The sequence below is a fragment of the Mercenaria mercenaria genome, chromosome 6, assembly GCF_021730395.1.
Source record: "Mercenaria mercenaria strain notata chromosome 6, MADL_Memer_1, whole genome shotgun sequence".
NCBI classification, from domain to species: domain Eukaryota; kingdom Metazoa; phylum Mollusca; class Bivalvia; order Venerida; family Veneridae; genus Mercenaria; species Mercenaria mercenaria.
Genome location: NC_069366.1, coordinates 89,084,100 through 89,103,994, shown reverse-complemented (window position 1 = coordinate 89,103,994; position 19,895 = coordinate 89,084,100). Strand labels below are relative to the sequence as shown.

Here is a 19,895-nt window from a genome sequence, read left to right as displayed (position 1 = left end):
CAGATATAAACAAAAATGAAAGGAGAACATTATAATATGGAAAGAAGTAAAAGGCATGACAATGAATCAATTTTATGTAAAAATGTACAACCTAAACATATAAATATACCCCAAATCAAGAAAACTTAAAATATGACAAAATGTGACTATTAATATTGTTTTGTATTTTTAATTATATATAACAGAGGAAAAATGCCACTGAAGATATGATCTTTTGAATTTTTCTAACGTAACTAAGGGGCGTTATGTATAGGAATGTTGTTCCAAATTACAGCTCCAGAGTACTGTAATGATTTACGAAAGAATTCAATTCTTGGCTTTGGTACTTTAATTTCTTGTTTTCATTTGATTAAGTTGGCGATCACCTGTTGTTTTTCAATAAATTTTGAACCCAAAGGGGTTCAGTAGAGTGATCTTTAATGGATTTTATAAACAAGGTGGGCCCTTTTTTACTTTATTCTTTCGAAAAAGTCATCCCTTTTAATTCTTTAAACAATTCAGCTGATGGAGCATTATATTCTTTGTCAAGTATGATTCTTGCGGCACGTTTTTGAAATTTAAAAAAAGATTCTAGAAGCTCATTCAGTACAGTTCCCCCAAAATAGTACAACAATAATCAAGGTGCGGTTTTAAAATGTAAGAATTGAAAAATAGTTTTCTTGAATGTAGGTCAGGTAAGATTTTATTCGTAAAGAAGATATAAATTGGAATTGCATTTTTTCATAGTTTGTTCAACTTGGATCTTCCAGTTCAAGTGTTCATCAACATGTACTCTAACAGCTTTTTCATGTGTGAATATGATAGGGGCTGACCCTGCATTTGTATGCTATTAGAACTGATGGGGATTTTTAATTTTATTGTTGTTATAAGAGGCTGTGATTACATAGTTTTAGTTTTAGATATGTTTGGAAGCATTTAGTTTTCTTTGCACCATTCATCTACTTTGTTAATGTCAGATTGCAGGGTGTTGTGTACTTCAGTCACAGTTTTACCAAATGCAGACATTTTTTGCATTTATCAGCAAACATGTCAATGGATGAATTATGTGTGTGTAAAGGAAGGTCATTTATATATAGTATAAAAAGTATAGGTTCCAAGAACAGGGCCCTTTTGGAACTCCCGCCGAAATTTCTTTGGGAGAAGAAAGCTTTCCAGATACACATACTTGTTGAGAGCGGTTCTCTAAATACGATGATAACCATTTAACAGAGGTTTCACTGAACTTATACAGGTTAATTTTTTTATTAACAAGGAGTGGTTTACAAGGTCAAACGCTTTTGTTAGATCTAGAAATATAGTGCCAACAAAAGAGTTTTTATTAATTGGCCTTAATCCAGTCATTTAATTTATTTGTAAGTGCAGTCTCACAGGAGTGATTTGCTCGAAAGCCTGACTGTTTGGAATGCAGAAGATGATAAGTTTCCAAGAATCCTTTATTTGATTTGAAACATGCCTTTCAATAAGCTTAGATAATATTGGAAATATTGATATTGGTCTATAGTTAGATTTGTCAGATTTTGAATGCTTTTTATAAATTGGGGTTATTTTGGCTGTTTTAAACTTTCCCGGAAATTTGCATTGTGGGTTTAAACTTAGGTTAATTATCTTTGTGAGAGGCTGAGCTATTATTTGATGATTATCTTAATATTCTGGAGGCCATGTCATCTAACCCAGTTGCCTTCGATTCATCTAGTGATTTTTAATTCCCCTTTTGTATGAATTCTTCGTAATGGGTTGTATTTGAAATGAGTTATTTTCAACTTTACTTTCAACAAATTCTTTAATGATTTTTTCACTTTCAGGTTGTAAGATGTTCTGGTGGATTTGGTACTGTTTTTTAAAAACCCTTTGCAAAAAAAAGTTGTTAAATACTTCAGCAGTTGCCTTTGGATCTATTATTGGGTTTCCATTATCGTCATTTTAAAGTAATTTGGGTTTTATAATTTTTACTTTTTTCCAGATAAAGTCTTGGAGATGTTTCCATAACTTCTTAGTGTCTTTCTTACTGTGTTGATATTTTTGTGAGTAAATGACTTTTTTGCCTCTTTGGTAAAAAGATTTTACTTTTTTTCTCCAGAACTTGAATTCCCTTGGTTTTTACCTCTTAGCTTGAGTTTTTGAGTTTATTGCATTCTTGATTTCTGGGCTAAACCAGTCTGGTTGTTTTTTATACTTAAACCCCACGCTCTTTCTTGGGCAGATGCTGATTCATAACTCAAGAAAGATTTAAGAAATGTGTTAGGGCATCATCGCGTCATCATAAATGTCTATCACGGACCATGGTTGCCTTTCTAGGTCATGTAAAAATTCTTGTTTTTTTGAAGTTTTTTAAGACCTGTATTTAATTGTTGAATGTAATGGGCCATTTCTTGATTTGTTTGAAAGCTTGCGAGTAAAAACAGACAGGAAATTGGTCGCTAAATGCAAGCGGTGGTATTTGTTGTTTGTTATGTTTGATGGGTAATTTGTATAAAGATGGTCAATAATTGTTGAAGATGCATTCGTGACTCTTGTTGGTTTATCTACTAGTTGAGTGAGATTGTGTGCATTTACTATGTTGTTCCATTCACTATTTATTGTTCTGTTTTCAAAACAGTTATAGTTAAAATCTCCAAGAAGAATTGTTTTAACAATTTTTAAAATCTCCAAGAAGAACTGTGATTTAACTTTTACTGACTTTGGTCTTGATGTGGACTACTTTTTGGGTTCAAAGAGTTATTTTGGTCCTTCAAAGTTTTGACTTTAGATTGCTTGTCACAAATATAAAACAATCTGAACATCAAATTATTTTGACTATTTGATGTCGAAATAAGTAATTAAACTATTAAATAAACTAAATTACACATTTCTTTGTCCTTAATCTCTTTAAAAATGCACATGAAAGATAACCCTACTTTCAATAGCAGCTACGAAAGCAACGAGAGGCTAACTACAGAAAATTTAAATTTCGTTTAATTCGAATTCTTGGTAGTTCATACAGATATAGAATAAAATTAGTGCAATATTTGACAACCTTGTATTTTATGTAACTATTACCATGAAGTTAAAAGTAGCGCATTTTATCAGCAGACAATTAATATGTAGTTTAATTATTTCTTCCCCACTTGATACATTGACAAGTGTAAACTACTGTGCATGTGCTATGCTATCTTCATGCCCTGTTAAGACGGAAAGTTGTTTTGTAAACACAGGTGAGGTATTATCATAAAACCTAACATTATACAGCCTTGTAAAACAGTGGTTAGTTGTAGACATGAAGGATAAACATCCAAATGATCCAGATGAAACAACTGTGTGAATAACGCCAAAATAAAGTGGTTACTGCATGTGTCTGGAAACTGGTCCTATGCAGATACTGGAGTCAAACCAGTACAGATGTTGTGTACCAGTAAGCTGTATTTGCTCTTAATTGAACAGTAAAGAAGGCACAGAGTGTTACAGACACAAGGGTAGTTCTGGCTAATATAACTTAACTGGCGCTGTTTTTATTTTCTGATGGTCGCGTCCAGATTTTAAATTTTGAATCCTTTAAGTATATGTAGTTATTTAATAAAATTGTCTTGGGGCCAATGCGACTGCCCTAAGACAAGTAAGAGGGCCAATATCAAACCACTTATTTATCAAAATATAATACTAGTGTGAGCTGCGTCATGAGAAAACCAACTTAGTGCATTTGCGGATGCGCAGGCTGGTCTGGATCCATGCTGTTTGCTTTCAAACCCTATTGCTATAAGAAAAACCGTTAGCAAAAAGCATGGATCCTGACCAGACTGCATGGATGGGCAGGCTGGTCTTGATCCATGCTGGTCGCACTATGTTGGTTTTCTCATGGTGCAGCTGATGTAAATTTGCATAAAAAATTGCAGTTACATGTGTTATATTAATATACTTTGTATTTATTAACTAACATTTATGTACCTTATTAGGTGTTATATTTGTATGGCAGATCATGCTGCAGTGAGAAACAAAGAAATTCCTGTTGTTGTGTGCCATGGAGTGTCATGGAAAAAGGATATGGAAAATACAGGGATGAGGATGTGGTATGTACTTATTGATAAAATTGCTGGAATCAACATTATTTAGTTGTTTTACTTTGTACACTATCATAGCAGCTTTGAGTTGTGAAAATCATTTACAATATTTATTTAAATAGAAGGCATATTTTAGTTAATTCATTTTCCAGTGTGTGGTCTAAACCTAGAGATTATATTTCATATATAGGGACTGACTTTTTTAAATAGAAAATGATTGAAGGGAGGTAACTCAATTTCAAATTTTCTTACAAAATTTCATTATGGTATTTTATGTACCTGTTTTGATTATTTTGAAAAATGTGTCTTTTTATAGTGAAGCTGCAGGAAAGCAAGCTGGAAGTTATATACCCAGAATTCCAAGAGAAAAGGGGCTGTACGTCTGTGAAGGGTATTGTTATGAGATTAGGGAGTTGCTCAACAGATTGAATTGTTAATGTAAGAGAATAAGTATTAAAAAAATGCTGATCTATATTCAAAATAATTTCACAGCAGTGTTCTTTAGGTGATCTACCAAATTCAATCCACTAAAATAATGGCAGATGGGCCATGCTAGTTTTCTCTCTCTCTATGGCTATTTTGAAAACTCAGAAAATACCACAGGCTCGATTTCAAAATTTCTACTTCCCTTCAAATCATTCTGTTTCATTTAAAATGATAGGGCAAGTTTTCCCTTTTCTGAAAAAAATCTTTTCTTCTGAAACTGCTGGTTTGATAGTACAATAATTTTACACAGATGTTTTTATGCCCCAGGTGGGCATATCAAAATCGCACTGTCTGTCCATCTATGTGTCCGTGTAAATTCTTGCCTATGTTGTAACTCTGTTATCCATTAAGGGATTTTGAAATACTCGGCATAAATATTCACCATAATAGCAACATGTCATGCGCTAGACTCAGACCCCTAGCTCCAAGGTCAAGGTCACATTTAGAGGTCAAAGGTTAACGGGGTCTGTTTTGTGCCCGGTCTATAGCTCTGCCATCCATGAAGGGATTTTGAAATAACTTGGCATCAATTTTTACCTTTTTACCACAATGAGACGACGTGTCATATGCAAGACCCAGATTCCAAGGTCAAGGTCATACTTAGACGTCAAAGGTTAACAGGGTCCATTTTGTGTCCGGTCCATAACTGCGCCATCCATGAAGGGATTTTGAAATAACTTGGCATAAATTTTTACCTTTTTACCATAATGAGACGATGTATCATGTGCGAGAACCAGACTCCAAGGTCAAGCTTACACTTAGATGTCAAAGGTTAACAGGGTCTGTTTTATGTCTGGTCCATAACTCTGCCATCCATGAAGAGATTTTGAAAGAACTTGGCATAAATTTTTACCTTTTTACCAGAATGAGATGACGTGTCATATGCAAGACCCTGACTCCAGGGTCAAGGTCATACTTAGACGTCAAAGGTTAACAGCGTCCATTTTGTGTCTGGTCCATAACTGCGCCATCCATGAAGGGATTTTGAAATAACTTGGCATCAATTTTAACCTTTTTACCATAATGAGACGACGTGTCATGTGCGAGACCCTGACTCCAAGGTCAAGGTCATACTTAGATGTCAAATGTTGATGAAGTCTGTTTTGTGTCCGGTCTATAAGTCTGCTACTGATGAAGGGATTTTAAAATTTCTTTGTATAAATGTTCCCTATATTAAAATGACATGTCAGATTGTTCTTGTTAAAGATATTTCTTGTTTTATGTAAGCTGGAATGTCAGTATCCACAAATGATATTGGATTGAAAGTATCCGATATGCAATGGGGAAACATTAGTCAGTTACTTCCCCTTATTATGTCCAAGAAGTAGATTGGTCCTTCCTCGGTTTTTATCGTTGACTTCTTTGTAATTTTCAAAAGCAATATCTATACTAAATTTCATTGGATTGGAAAATGATTAAGGACAGGTTTTCTTTTAGTGGCCCTCTGTTAAATTTAGGTTGGATTAATCATTTTATTTAGAAACCTACTCGTAAAAAGCATATTTATTTTGATGAACCGCAACCTATTCATAAAAAGCTTATTTATTTTGATAAACTGCAACATCTTGGATGAAGGTTATAAGGAAAAAGTCAGAGGAATCCAACTGAAAGGGACCAATGTAATATTTGGTTCTCCTTGCACTTTATCATAAAACTTCTCAAGGGAAGTATCAAGCTAATGTTCCTCATTCTACAGTTATACAAATCTGTTTTGCTTTTCCCCAAAGTTGTTCACCATTTGTTGAATTGGTTTTTACTCAGTGTTCATTATCTGAAATTATTTAGTGACAAGGCTTTTAACCCTAACCCTGCTAAATTTCTATAATGAACTTGTCCATCTTTGAATTTGGACAGTACAATTAGCTGTTAGAAGGGATGCTTACCAAAAAAGATACTCACTGAATAGCAAACATGCTCAAACCCTAGGTTCCTATCTCAAAGGTCAAGGTCACAGTTGGAGGTCAAAGGTCAGATCTTGTCCGGCCCATAACTTTGACATGCATTGAGGAATCTTAATTATATCTGGCATGAATGTTTAACTCAATGAGAAAGACTCTATCTTAAAGGTCAAGGTCACAGGGGTCAAAGGGCGAGCATGTTGTCTGTGGGCATCTAGTTTCTTCTGGTGAACAAATTTGCAGTATATGGAATTTCAAATAGCTGAAATACTTTTAGGTTGCATGGAAGGTCAAGTGACATGTTAAGTCGAAGACTTGTTTAGTTTGATCATTTTTGTTTTGCATGACTGGCTGTTTAATAACCTTGCATAAAATTTCTTCTCTAATTTTAAGATACAGGTCATGAATGTTAGGTTGTTATTATTAAATTGCTCAATAACTTCTTTTAGTTACATCTAGTAGTCTATATATTTTCTGAACAGTTAGAAAAAAAAAATTTCTTCTTTTGTAGTGTGAAATAGCAGTGAGGCAGAATGGCTACAAAATATGGACTTCAGAAGAGAAGGCCTGTATTCTACATGCTGTATTGAGGGAACAATATTGGATTTTCAGATTTCATGCAAATGATAGAAAGCATTTTACAAGTAAATAGATCATTTGTATTTAGAAAAGTTATAGTTGGCATTTAATCTCCCGCATTGAGTGTACCCACACCTTAAACGTACACTATTAAACTTATAACAAACCTAGTCCTAACCTTTAGTCAGTATATAGTACACTCAGTATGAATTTCAGATTAAAGTTTTGGTGCAGTTATTTCTAAATGGATTCAAACTTAAAACAGTTGTTCCAAATTCTCCCACATCATATGACACAAGGTACATATCTCTGGCACCAATTTTTCATGAATTATGCCCCCTTTTACATAGAATTAAAAGTTGATTTTGATGCATTTTCACTAAATCTCTGTTACTGCAGAAAGGATTTGACTCACACTTAAGATTATTGTTCAGCATCATCACTCATTAATATGACACAAGCGCCATAACTCTTGCACGTATTTCATAAATTATCCCCTTTTTAGCACATCTGATGTTTTGGAAAAAATTGATGAGTTATTGTCATCACTTAGTTGGCATCGACGTCAGCGTTGCCTGGTTAAGTTTTATGTTTAGGTCAGCTTTTCTCTGTCAACTGTCAAAGGTATTGCTTTGAAACTTGCAGCACTTGTTCACCATCAGTAGCTGACCCTGTACAGCAAGAAACATAACTCCATCCTGCTTTTTGCAAGAATTATGGCCCCTTTTGGACTTAAGAAATATCAGATTTCTTGGTTAAATTTTATGTTTAGGTAAACTTTTCTCCTAAAGTATCAAAGCTATTGCTTTGAAACTTGCAGCACTTGTTCACCATCATAAACTGACCCTGTACAGCAAGAAACATAACTCCAGCCAGCTTTTTGCAAGAATTATGGCTCCTTTTGGACTTAGAAAATCAGATTTCTTGGTGAAGTTTTGTGTTTAGGTCAGCTTTTCTTCTAAACTGTCAAAGCTATTGCTTTGAAATTGGCAACACTTATTCACCATCAAAAGCTGACCCTGTACAGCAAGAAACATAACTCCAGCTAGCTTTTTGCAAGAATTATGGCTCCTTTTGGACTTTGAAAATCAGATTTCTTGGTGAAGTTTTGTGTTTAGGTCAGCTTTTCTCCTAAACTGTCAAAGCTATTGCTTTGAAATTGGCAACACTTATTCACCATCAAAAGCTGACCCTGTACAGCAAGAAACATAACTCCAGCTAGCTTTTTGCAAGAATTATGGCTCCTTTTGGACTTAGAAAATCAGATTTCTTGGTGAAGTTTTGTGTTTAGGTCAGCTTTTCTCCTAAACTGTCAAAGCTATTGCTTAGAAATTGGCAACACTTATTCACCATCAAAAGCTGACCCTGTACAGCAATCAGCATAACTCCAGCCTGCTTTTTGTAAGAATTATGGCCCTTTTTGGACTTAAAAATATCAGATTTATTGGTTAAGTTTTATGTTTAGGTAAACTTTTCTCCTAAACTATCAAAGCTATTACTTTGAAACTTGTAACAGTTGTTCACCATCATAAGCTGACTCTGTACAGCAAGAAACATAACTCAATCCTACCTATTTGCAAGAATTGTGGCGATTTTTGGACTTAGAAAATCATGAGTAGGATAATATTTCTATTATACAGAGACAAAAAAATCCGATGAGCGTCTGCACCTGCAAGGTGCTCTTGTTTACTTAGGCTTTATCTCTCTTATTACTTAATACTTTTAACACAGACTCAAACTATTGTCCAGTATCTTCATTCACATTAAAGTCTGGCAGCTCCAGCTTCTTCAGATATGCCCAGTTTCACTATCTAGCATTGAAATAGTCAAGCATGCTGTCTCCGGTGACAGCTCTTGTTTAGCAAGCAGCAGTGCCATGATTGTGTCTTAGCTTACCTTACATATAATACCATATGCTTGAGTCTGATTTGGACCTCTGTGGCTAAGTGGTTAATGTAGGTGACTTAGAATTACTTGCACTGGACCTCTGTTAGGTCTAGCTCTGCTGCGGTCATTATACGAGAAAGTCATGCTGCTGACTTGCATAAGGTCTGGTTCTATTCAGATCCCTGCCCATGTCTGAAATAATTATCACAAAAGCAGCTTGGATCTTCTTCCACAAAGCTGGAATGTGGCTGTGTGACTTTATACCAAACAATCTTTCATTATTTTTGAAAGGTTTATACTGGATACTGAACAATATGGCGTACAGAAGTTTGGATTGTTTTGGCTGGATAGTTTGTACAGTATGGTGAAACTAGAGGATGAAAGCTCACATACAAGTATGTATATAATTGTAATCAGTAATTTGTAATCTGTAAATTTTATTCAGTAATTTGTAATTGGTAAATTGTAATCAGTAATTTGTAATCTGCAATGCCTTACTTACTAGCATGAAATAATGCCCAGGGATTTCATTAGGTTGTCCACCAGTTTTAATGCTGAAGTTGGAAAAAAAAATCACCAGATGACAATGTTACAATGAATTGAAAAAACAAAAACATTGAAAACCAAAGAGAAAATTTAGTTTAATTATAAATAAAATTTAGGTTACGTACCCTAACAAGGACGATATATAACATTTCAGTAACTTGAAGATACATGTACATTACTAGAGCTGGTTTAGTAATAAAGTTGAATTTCCACATCAGTTCCATTATTGTATCATCAGACACTAACCATTGAAGTAACTGAAGTTACATTTTGTAAACAAACCGATTTCAGTATTGACAGTTCACAATCTGACTAAAGTACATCTCCTATTACGCTACGCATAGGATCTGACAATGAGCTATTGATAGCCTCGTTCTGACGACCCTTCCGCTAGCCAATCAAAAGCTAACTTACAACATTCTGCAAGTTTTAAAAAGCCTTGGTTTTTGATATCTACAATTTTTATGTCGAAAGATGTCAAATAGCCGGTTAGCTCAGTCGGTAGGGCACTTGCTCTGTAAGCGAGAGGTCCCGGGTTCGAGCCCTGGATTAACTGCAAATTTTTCTTACACTTTGACATTCGAACAAGTTGTCTGATTTGTTCAAACAAAAATAGATTTGCGAAAATAAAAATAGCAATATTGGAAATCCAAAATATACAGAAGACGAATGTGAATTGGTCGTTCTCAGATCTTCGTTTAGAAGATCAAGTACTTTAGTCAGATTGGACAGTTCATAGCCTAAGCGCTTTAATGTAACTGAAATTACGTCACTAATCCTTGTTCATTTATTGTACCCCGACAACAAAGTTGTAAGAGGGGGTATACTGGTTTCAGGTTGTCTGTCTGTCTGTTCGTCTGTCTGTAGACACAATCTTGTGCGCACCATCTCTCCTCATCCCCTTGATACAATTTAATGAAACTTCACACAAGTGATCAGTAACAACAGTAGTTGTGCATGGGGCATGTTAGGTTCTTTCAGAAAAAAAAATTGCAGAGTTACGGGACTTTGTTTTTTGTTACTATACTATAAACATAGACACAATCTTGTGCGCACCATCTCTCCTCATCCCCTTGACACAATTTAATGAAACTTCACACAAGTGATCAGTAACAACAGTAGTTATGCACTGGACATGTTAGGTTCTTTCAGAAAAAACTTTTGCAGAGTTACGGGACACCATCTCTCCTCATCCCCTTCACACAATTTAATTAAACTTCACACTCAAGTGATCAGTAACAACAGTAGTTGTGCATGGGGCATGTTATGTTCTTTTAGATAAATATTCTGCATAGTTATGGGACTTTGTTTTTTTGTTACTATACTGTATACATACAGTCTGTATACATACAGTCCACATAATTATGCAATCTTGTGTGCGTCAAATTGCAATGTACTGTGTCATTGCATGTGGGGGGTACATTCATCACCTTTAGTGATAGCTTTAGTTTTAGTAACATATCCCAACTGTTCCAAAACTAAGGCATGTTCATTTGAAGTTACTGAAACAAAAGCAGATTTTGAAATTATATGAACAAAAGCAGGTTAAATTATAACTTAAAAATGTCATACAATGATCCCAGTATTTTGAATAGAATGAGAAAATCACCTAATCTGTTCCAGGTAGCAAGTCCTCAGTTTCTAGTTAGGATGAGTTGACAGTGTTTGTCCATAGAGTACAGAAACCTCTCACTGCTGCATACAACTATGACTATGAGCCTTACTCAAAACCCCATAAAGGTAATGTATTATGTCTCCCGACCCCACACACACACCCCCCTCGTCTGGGGGAGACATTGTTTTTGCCCTGTCCGTCCATACGTCACACTTCCTTTCCGATCAATAACTGGAGAACCATTTGATCTTGAACTTTCAAACTTCATAGGGTAGTAGGGCTGCTGGAGTAGACGACCCCTATTGTTTTTGGGGTCACTCCGTCAAAGGTCAAGGTTACAGGGGCCTGACAATTGAAAACCATTTCGAATCAATAACTAGAGAACCACTTGACCCAGAATGTTGGAACTTCATACAATGATTGGTCATGTAGAGTAGATGACCCCTATTGTTTTTGGGGTCACTTCGTCAAAGGTCAAGGTCACAGGGGCCTGAACATTGAAAACCATTTCCGATAAATAACTTGAGTACCACTTGACCCAGAATGTTGAAACTTCATAGGATGATTGGTCATGCAGAGTAGATGACCCATATTGATTTTGGGGTCACTCTGTTAAAGGTCAAGGTCACAGGGGCCTGAACATTGAAAACCATTTCCTGTCAATAACTTGAGAACCACTTGACCCAGAATGTTGAAACTTCATAGGATGATTGGTCATGCAGAGTAGATGACCCCTATCGATTTTGGGGTCACTCTGTTAAAGGTCAAGGTCACAGGGGCCTGAACAAGTTTTTTTTAAGATGGCCATTGATTTAGTCCGAAATATGCATTAAAGGTAAAAAAGCCAGTGTCCCTAGTTTCTCAAAATGTTTTTGACTTAAGAGACATAAAGCATTTTAATAGGGGATTGTTATATAGCATGTGAAGCTTTGCATCTGGTTTTCATTTTCAGATTTCACTGAGCTAGACTGAATACTGGTTCTTGACTTAGTGAAAAATACACATAAAAATGTTTATAAGTTTGTGTTGAATATAATTTAAAAAAATATTACACCTAGAGTCGTGGACAGGACATGGGGGGCACAGATGTAGTTTTTCATTATGTTCCAGAAAAGAAATGTTCCGGATTATAATTCACATTTATGTCCTTTGTTTATCCTACATAATATTTTTTTATCCCCCGAAGAAGTCGGAGGGATATAGTTTTGGCATTGTCCGTCTTAGCCATATCTAAGAAGTGGTTGGGAATATTTAAATAAAACTTCATATACATGTTTACCACTACGAAGTTATGCGGTCCGTTAAGTTTCAGTCAGAATGCCCAAGTAACACCAGAGTAATGGGCCTTAGAAGTTTCTAGTGTTAACTATAAGGGTACTGTAAATATGGCAATTTCTGCTTCATAACTTGTGATATATTTGACATAGATCTATGAAACTTAAATTGAATTTAGATCACCATAATATGGTTGTGAACACACAATTTCATCTGGATTTCTTTTATAAATTCAGAGTTATTGCCCTTTAATTGTTCAGTACCATTTCATAACCAGGTACCCTATTGGTAAAGTAATAGAACCCGGTACTCATTTAGTACCACAATTAAACCAGGTACCCCAACGGTACCATAATAACACCAGGTACCCCACTGGTACCAATATAGAACCACTGGCACAACGTTGTGTAATTTCTAGTATACCTAATACGAAATACTCCTACAAAAGCGGTGGAGTTACTATAAGAACAGCAGGACCTTTTCGCTCTGGCCAGTTCTTAAACCAAAACCTACTAGTTCCAAAAATCTGTAATGTTTTAGCCACATGAGGCCAATCCCTTTAAAGTTAACAGCTCTGATAGGCTGGAAGACTCGTGTGTATGCAAAAAAAGATTTTGAATGTTATATTTAATGCCCCTGTTCCTATCTGATACCCTCAGTCGCCTCCAAACACAAGAATTTTCCGCAGACAATACAGAGAAAGGGAAAGAAGATGGTATGAGCAGTTGAATATGAATGACAAAGTGATGATTAAATCAAATGACATACATCAGTAATATCAATAGACATGTATTGAGCATGAATCAACAAATATGACCTTTTACAGTATTATCATATATAGTACATATGAAGCTACACATATATTTCTTGAGTTAATGTTTGTCATATTTAAACCCTAAATCTGTTTCAGTTTTCTTAGATATATGAAGAATTTCACAACATATATTCCAATATTGTCAAAGTTCCCATGGCGTGTAAAATTAGTATTTCACTTGAAACTGCAGAAAACTTGTACACATACATCTACAAGACTGGCTTTCAAACCACACTGAACTGTAGTTGTAATGTTTATACAGACAAGATATATTGCTATGAACAGCCTACCGAGCTTGACATTTAACTGACAGTTTTGAGACGCTTTCTTACTATACCTTTTATGTGCGTCTGGCGACCCAGATTAACTCCACTTATATCGCTATTTTTACGCTTATTTCTCTTTGTCAACCTGGATTGTTGGTTTTGTTAGTAATTATGGACTGTACTTTATTAATTTCAATCGATGTTACCATTCCATTCATCATATTTATCGTAGAAATCAAGCTCCTAAATATACGCGCGATTCCTCTGCACATTTGTTTATCCGGACGTGACATCATATTGGCATTCACGTGCGGCCAAACGCTATACTGTGGATCTTTGTTTACATTTTTTGACAGCTAGTTGTCACTTGTGTTTCTATTACTGGACCAGGCAGTTGCCTCTAGAAATGTACTCCAACGTGGAGGTGCTTACCCATTTTTGATTATTCTATCTATTTAGCGTATTTGTACTGGTCACTAACCCAGATTCAACGTTTAAACAGTATTTTTATAGAGATCCTTCAGACCCGGTGCAGTAGGCTAGACTTGACCCAATCTGGTCAAGTTCTTGTAAGGTTATAAAACGAACCTGAATATTGTTCTTAGGTATTCTTATTATACAGGAGCTCGGTTTTTACTTATCCTGACATTTATTTTACTATAATTATAGAAGATAGTGATTTTACCCAATCTGGTCAGAGTGACCCAATCTGATACTTGACCGAATCCGGTCTCAACTTATGTTTACATGAGATTCATGCATATCTGTATTTGTATCATTGAAATATAAATACAACCATACAAAATATAATAAATATATGAACTGGTTGAATTTGTCAGCTTATACATTCAGAAATCTTAAAGGTGTCCTATTTGAACCCATGTGCCCACATTAGGTTTTCATGTTGCGACTCTAGGTTCAGACTTACAGCTTGGACTGCGAGTAGCCTTGCCAGCGACACCAGTCATTTATTTGAGGGCAAGCGCAACAATATTCACTAAGTAAATCCAGTCTGTGTGAGCTATCCAGTTCCGTATTGTTCCATATTTGATTAATAACCATAATTATGTAGCAGTTCAGCTGTATATGTAATTGGTGTGGTAGCTTGCATGTATCATATGTGTGCTTCATGTCTGTAAAACAATGAACTGAAATATATAAACAAACTGGGCTAATGAATATGCCATAATCGTTATTAAAACAGGGGAAAAAACTGAGCTCAGGTTTAAACCAAATTAATAGTAACTCTCAAGGGTACGGTGGGTAGGTTTATGTTATTTCAACTTCTAATAAATTGGTTGTGCGCGACAACGTGACGGTCACAGGACCTTTTATACCAGTTTCTATCCCATGAAATATCGCGGGGATATTGATAGAAACGATCCAAGCGTCACTTGAATTATATATTTCTTCCGTATATATGTTACTACGTTTCCAGAAGGAAATTGTAACCAGAATAAACTAGATTAATCAAGAATATTAATCCTTATTATTTGCTTCTTAGTAACATCCTTAACTTTTTGCCATATGTATTATTTTGCCATTCCTCACCACAAACCCTTTGCAGCAGGGGATACTTATTCATCAAATTTGCTTGTTTTATCCTGCTGTCATCATCCTTCAACTCAGTTACAGAATAGCTGAAATAATGGTAAAACATGCTTTTTGTGGAATTTCCGTATCTCTTATGTGATTCTTGCAGCTATGATCAGTATAACAAATAATTAGTAAATACTTCAATTTACAGAACAAATCTCAACAAGCTACAGTATTACATCGGCTGTTTGGTCTGCAGATAACAAGTCAGCGGTTTGACCTCCAGATCAGCAGTGTACCCTCGTAAATTGGTACAGCTTGTGAGCAAGATAGCAGGTCCGTCTAACAACCTACTGCATCACTGCCACTTACATGCTCAGATGAAGGTAGTTATTAAGATTAGTTAGATGTTGTTAAATTTGTTGCATTTGAAGATACAGTTTGTCAGAGGCTTAGCTCAATAGGGAGAGCACAGATCTACATATCATTGGGTTGTGAGTTTGATCCCAAATGTATGTTTCCGTGATGATTTGATAAAAGACATTGTGTCAGAAATCATTCCTCCTCCACCTCTTATTCTTGTGGGGAAGTTGGCATTTACTTGCTGAGAACAGGTTTGTACTGCTACAAAATCCAGGAACAATGGCTAGGTTAACTGCCTGTTGTTGCATAACTGAAATACTTTTGAAAGATGGCACTAATCCAAAACAAGCAAATTGTGATAATCTTGGGTGTCTGTGGTTATTTGGTTAATTATGTCTCCCCCAGGAGACATATTGTTTTTGCCCTGTCCGTCCGTCCGTACGTCACACTTCATTTCCGAGCAATAACTGGAGAACCATTTGACCTAGAACCTTCAAACTTCATAGGGTTGTAGGGCTGCTGGAGTAGACGACCCCTATTGTTTTTGGGGTCACTCCGTCAAAGGTCAAGGTCACAGGGGCCTGAACATTGAAAACCATTTCCGATCAATAACTAGAGAACCACTTGACCCAGAATGTTGAAACTTCATAGGATGATTGGCCATGAAGAGTAGATGACCCCTATTGATTTTGGGGTCACTCAATCAAAGGTCAAGGTCACGGGGGCCTGAACATTGAAAACCATTTCCGATCAATAACTAGAGAACCACTTGACCCAGAGTGTTGAAACTTCATTGGATGATTTGTCATGAAGACTAGATGACCCCTATTGATTTTGGGGTTACTCCGTCAAAGGTCAAGGTCACAGGGGCCTGAACATTGAAAACCATTCCCGATCAATAGCTAGAGAACCACTTGACCCAGAATGTTGAAACTTCATAGGATGATTGGTCATAAAGAGTAGATGACCCCTATCGATTTTGGGGTCACTCCATCAAAGGTCAAGGTCACAAGGGCCTGAACATGGAAAACCATTTCCGATCAATAACTAGAGAATCACTTGACCCAGAATGTTGAAACTTCATAGGATGTTTGTACATGCAAAGTAGATGACCCCTATCGATTTTGGGGTCACTCCATTAAAGGTCAAGGTCACAGGGGCCTGACCATTGAAAACCATTTCCGGTCAGTAACTTGAGAACCACTTGACCCAGAATGTTGAAACTTAATAGGATGATTGGTCATGCAGAGTAGATGACCCCTAACGATTTTAGGGTCACTCTGTTAAAGGTCAAGGTCACAGGGGCCTGAACATTGAAAACCATTTCCCGTCAGTAACTTGAGAACCACTTGACCCAGAATGATGAAACTTCATATGATGATTGGTCATGCAGAGTAGATGACCCCTAACGATTTTAGGGTCACTCTGTTAAAGGTCAAGGCCACAGGGGCCTGAACATGGAAAACCATTTCCAATCAATAACTTGAAAACCTCTCAACCCAGAATGTTGAAACTTCATAGGATGATTGTTCATGCAGAGTAAATGACCCCTATTGTTTTTGGGGTCACTCCGTTAAAGGTCAAGGTCACAGGGGCCTGAACATTGATAACCAGTTCCGATCAATAACTTGAGAACCACTTGACCCAGAATGTTGAAACTTCATAGGATGATTGAACATGCAGAGTAGATGACCCCTATTGATTTTGGGGTCACTTGATTAAAGGTCAAGGTCACAGTGGCCTGTTCATGTAAAATCATTTTTTGGAAATAACTTGAGAACCACTTGACCTACAATGTTGAAACTTAATAGGATGATTGGACATGCAGAGTAGATGACCCCTATTTATTTTGAGGTCACTTGATCAAAGGTCAAGGTCACAGGAGCCTGAACAGTGACTTGAGAACCACTAGGCCAAGAGTGTTGAAATTTAGCGGGATGACTGGACATGCCAAGTAGATAATCCCTATTGCAGCCAACCATCAGTGTCTCTTTGACTTTCGCTCCTGACCCCTATTGAGTTCTTGCCTATAGGACTTTGCATTGGGGGAGACATGCGCCTTTTTACAAAAGCATTTTCTAGTTGCTTTTGGTTTTGAATCACTTGCCAAGCACCTCTGCTAGCTAAGAACCCAGTGTGTGGTATAGAATTCTTTAATGTGAGGAAGTCACCCAGTGGCTTATGGAAGGTCTGTGGTTTTAAGCAGGTGCCAGTTCTTGCCTGAAATTCGATTTACTTCTTTATTACAAACTGCTTTTTAGATGGTGTTAGTGTTTAAAGAATACCATTAAAAATACATAAATTTGTAAAAGAAAATTTGTTCGTTTCAGTGTAAGGTTTATAATATATGTCAGTTGTGAGCACTATAATACACATTTTCAATTAAAACATAGCATTATGTTGTTTACATCGAGAAAAATATTTCAATCTGACATTGAAATAAACGAATATTCTCTATACATTTTTCTTCATTGATAAAGTTCTCATTATTTGAAGAGGCTGGTGAGTGTGTCAGTGGACCACCTAACTGTTATGATATGAAAACCTGCTTTAGCAGTCACCTCTATAAAGCAGCCAGCCTGTCTTAAGCAGCCAGTGTCTCATTTCTCAAAATGGCCATTCATTCTATATATTACCTGTATTAAACAGCCACCTGTTGTAAGCAGCCACATTTTCCCACTCTCTTGGCTGGCTGTTTAAGACAGGTTTTACTGTACTCTGAAATCATTAATATTCATGTGGGACTAATTTTCATGAATTTCACAGTGGATTCATTAATATTTGTTGTGTTTTTTTTTGCCATCTTTCAACAGTATTTCAGTTATGTAACGAGGGGCTGTTAACTTAACCAGTGTACCTGGATTTTGTACCAGCCTGTTTTCCGCAAGTAACTGCCAACTTCCCCACATGAAACAGAGGTGAAGGACGAATAGAAATTATCCTTCAGGTCATATATAGATTATATATATTTTTTCTGTTCAAAATTTTGATTAAATAAAGGATATTACACAAGTGTCTTTTCATATTGAATTTATTAAACAAGTTGACTAAAATAATAAAATGCGAGGCTCTGCCCAGCATTTTATCAATTTTATTCAACGAGTTTAAAATCTCCAGTGAGGAAAGACACAAATGTAATATTCTTTTTGTCACATATATAGAGGATATTTGTTTGTTTTGAGTGAATATGGAATATATTTCACTTCGAGGTGAGAAAATTTCAATATTCATGAAAAACAAACACATTTTCTTTTTATTTTATGCTCAATTACGTTGAGATGTGCATTTTGCAGCTGTTTTAATCTCAGCGCGGGAAACAGACGCGCGTAAACAGACATGACGTCAGATGTGCTGTGACGTTATAAAGATGCATGCAACATAAAGTTCCATTTTGTTTTATTTTTGGCTGCATAACGGTATGAAATTCTCTTTAAATAAAATAATTTGGATCGAGAAATATACTATAAAGAACAAAGTGCTACTACAATTTTCATCCTGTTTTAAGCAAATAATTTAAAATCCATACATAATGTAATGATGGGGCGGAGCTATATCTCTCACAATGTGAAAATACAGATTTCATATTTTCACAGTGTGAGTGATGAGATATGAAAATATTTAACTGATAAAATACAGTATTTCATTAGTTAGCATAAAATAAAAGCTTTTCCTGTTGAAACATCTAAATTTCTTGTTTCTTTAACTATTATAGACCAAGTACCGTATTTTCCCGAATTAAGGCCCCCCCCTCTAATTAACGCCGCCGCCCCCAATTTTGGAGGGGAAAAAAGTCAACAAGAACAGGGAAAAAAATCAATTACCTCATTTTTATAAGTCCACATAATAAGTAATTTACAGTCTAAGTATCCAATGTATTAAGAATTAAAAACACTTTTAAACAGTCCATGTACCATAAGTCCAAAACATTTGTACTAAGTACGGTACGTATCTAATCATCAAACAGAAAATTAAACGGTAAATACATTTTTGATTTGTTTTTACACCACTCGAGCACACGCTTCCTGCCGACTTCAAACAAACTTGCGGCAAAGTGTTTACCCTTTTCTTCGGCAGTTTTAAGAACTTTTAATTTAGAAGCAGGCACAGCAGCATGTCAATTCATTGACATTGTGTATTGCACTATTAGCTACTCGCATGTACTAAGGAAAATGTTATCGGAGTACACAGCTGTTTGGGTCATGATGTAATGTGTAATGTCGCGAGCGTGTCAAAAAGGCAGACATGGAATACATGAGGTACCATATTTAAATGCATAAAAGACACAGTGCATTAAATTGGATCCAAAATAATTACGTTTTTGGGGGATTAAACAACACAGAAACACTTTACAGTTAGTTTGAACGATGTTTTTAAGTTTTGTAAAAATTTTCATTTTGGAAAATGTAACGCCTCCGGGGGCGTTTATTCGGGAAAATACGGCAAATACAACCGACACCTCCTATAAATAAACCACATCTTTATTACACTAATGTATTTTCAAATTTATGTAATGGCTTTATTTCACTCCCACGGCATCAAACATGTGATAAACAACATTTCAAGTCAGTATTTAATTGTTGATATGATCACACAGTAAAT

At 35.8% G+C, this 19,895-nt stretch overlaps 1 protein-coding gene across 4 annotated transcripts in view; it reads left to right on the top strand.

The window, feature by feature from the left end:
- Positions 1-2,725: 2,725 nt before the first annotated feature.
- Positions 2,726-19,895, top strand: part of LOC123560143 (uncharacterized) — a 121,148-nt gene continuing 103,978 nt past the window's right edge. Inside the window, exons 1-7 of one of the 4 annotated variants that reach the window (XR_008371496.1) lie at positions 2,726-3,388; positions 3,947-4,040; positions 4,348-4,469; positions 6,927-7,059; positions 9,173-9,276; positions 11,051-11,167; positions 15,145-15,319. The gene's annotated coding sequence lies outside the window, so the exon portion shown is untranslated. Of the gene's footprint in view, positions 3,450-3,946; positions 4,041-4,347; positions 4,470-6,926; positions 7,060-9,172; positions 9,277-11,050; positions 11,168-15,144; positions 15,320-19,895 lie in introns of all 4 variants that reach the window. The other 3 variants (XR_008371495.1, XM_053546576.1, XM_053546575.1) reach the window with 3 other exon arrangements.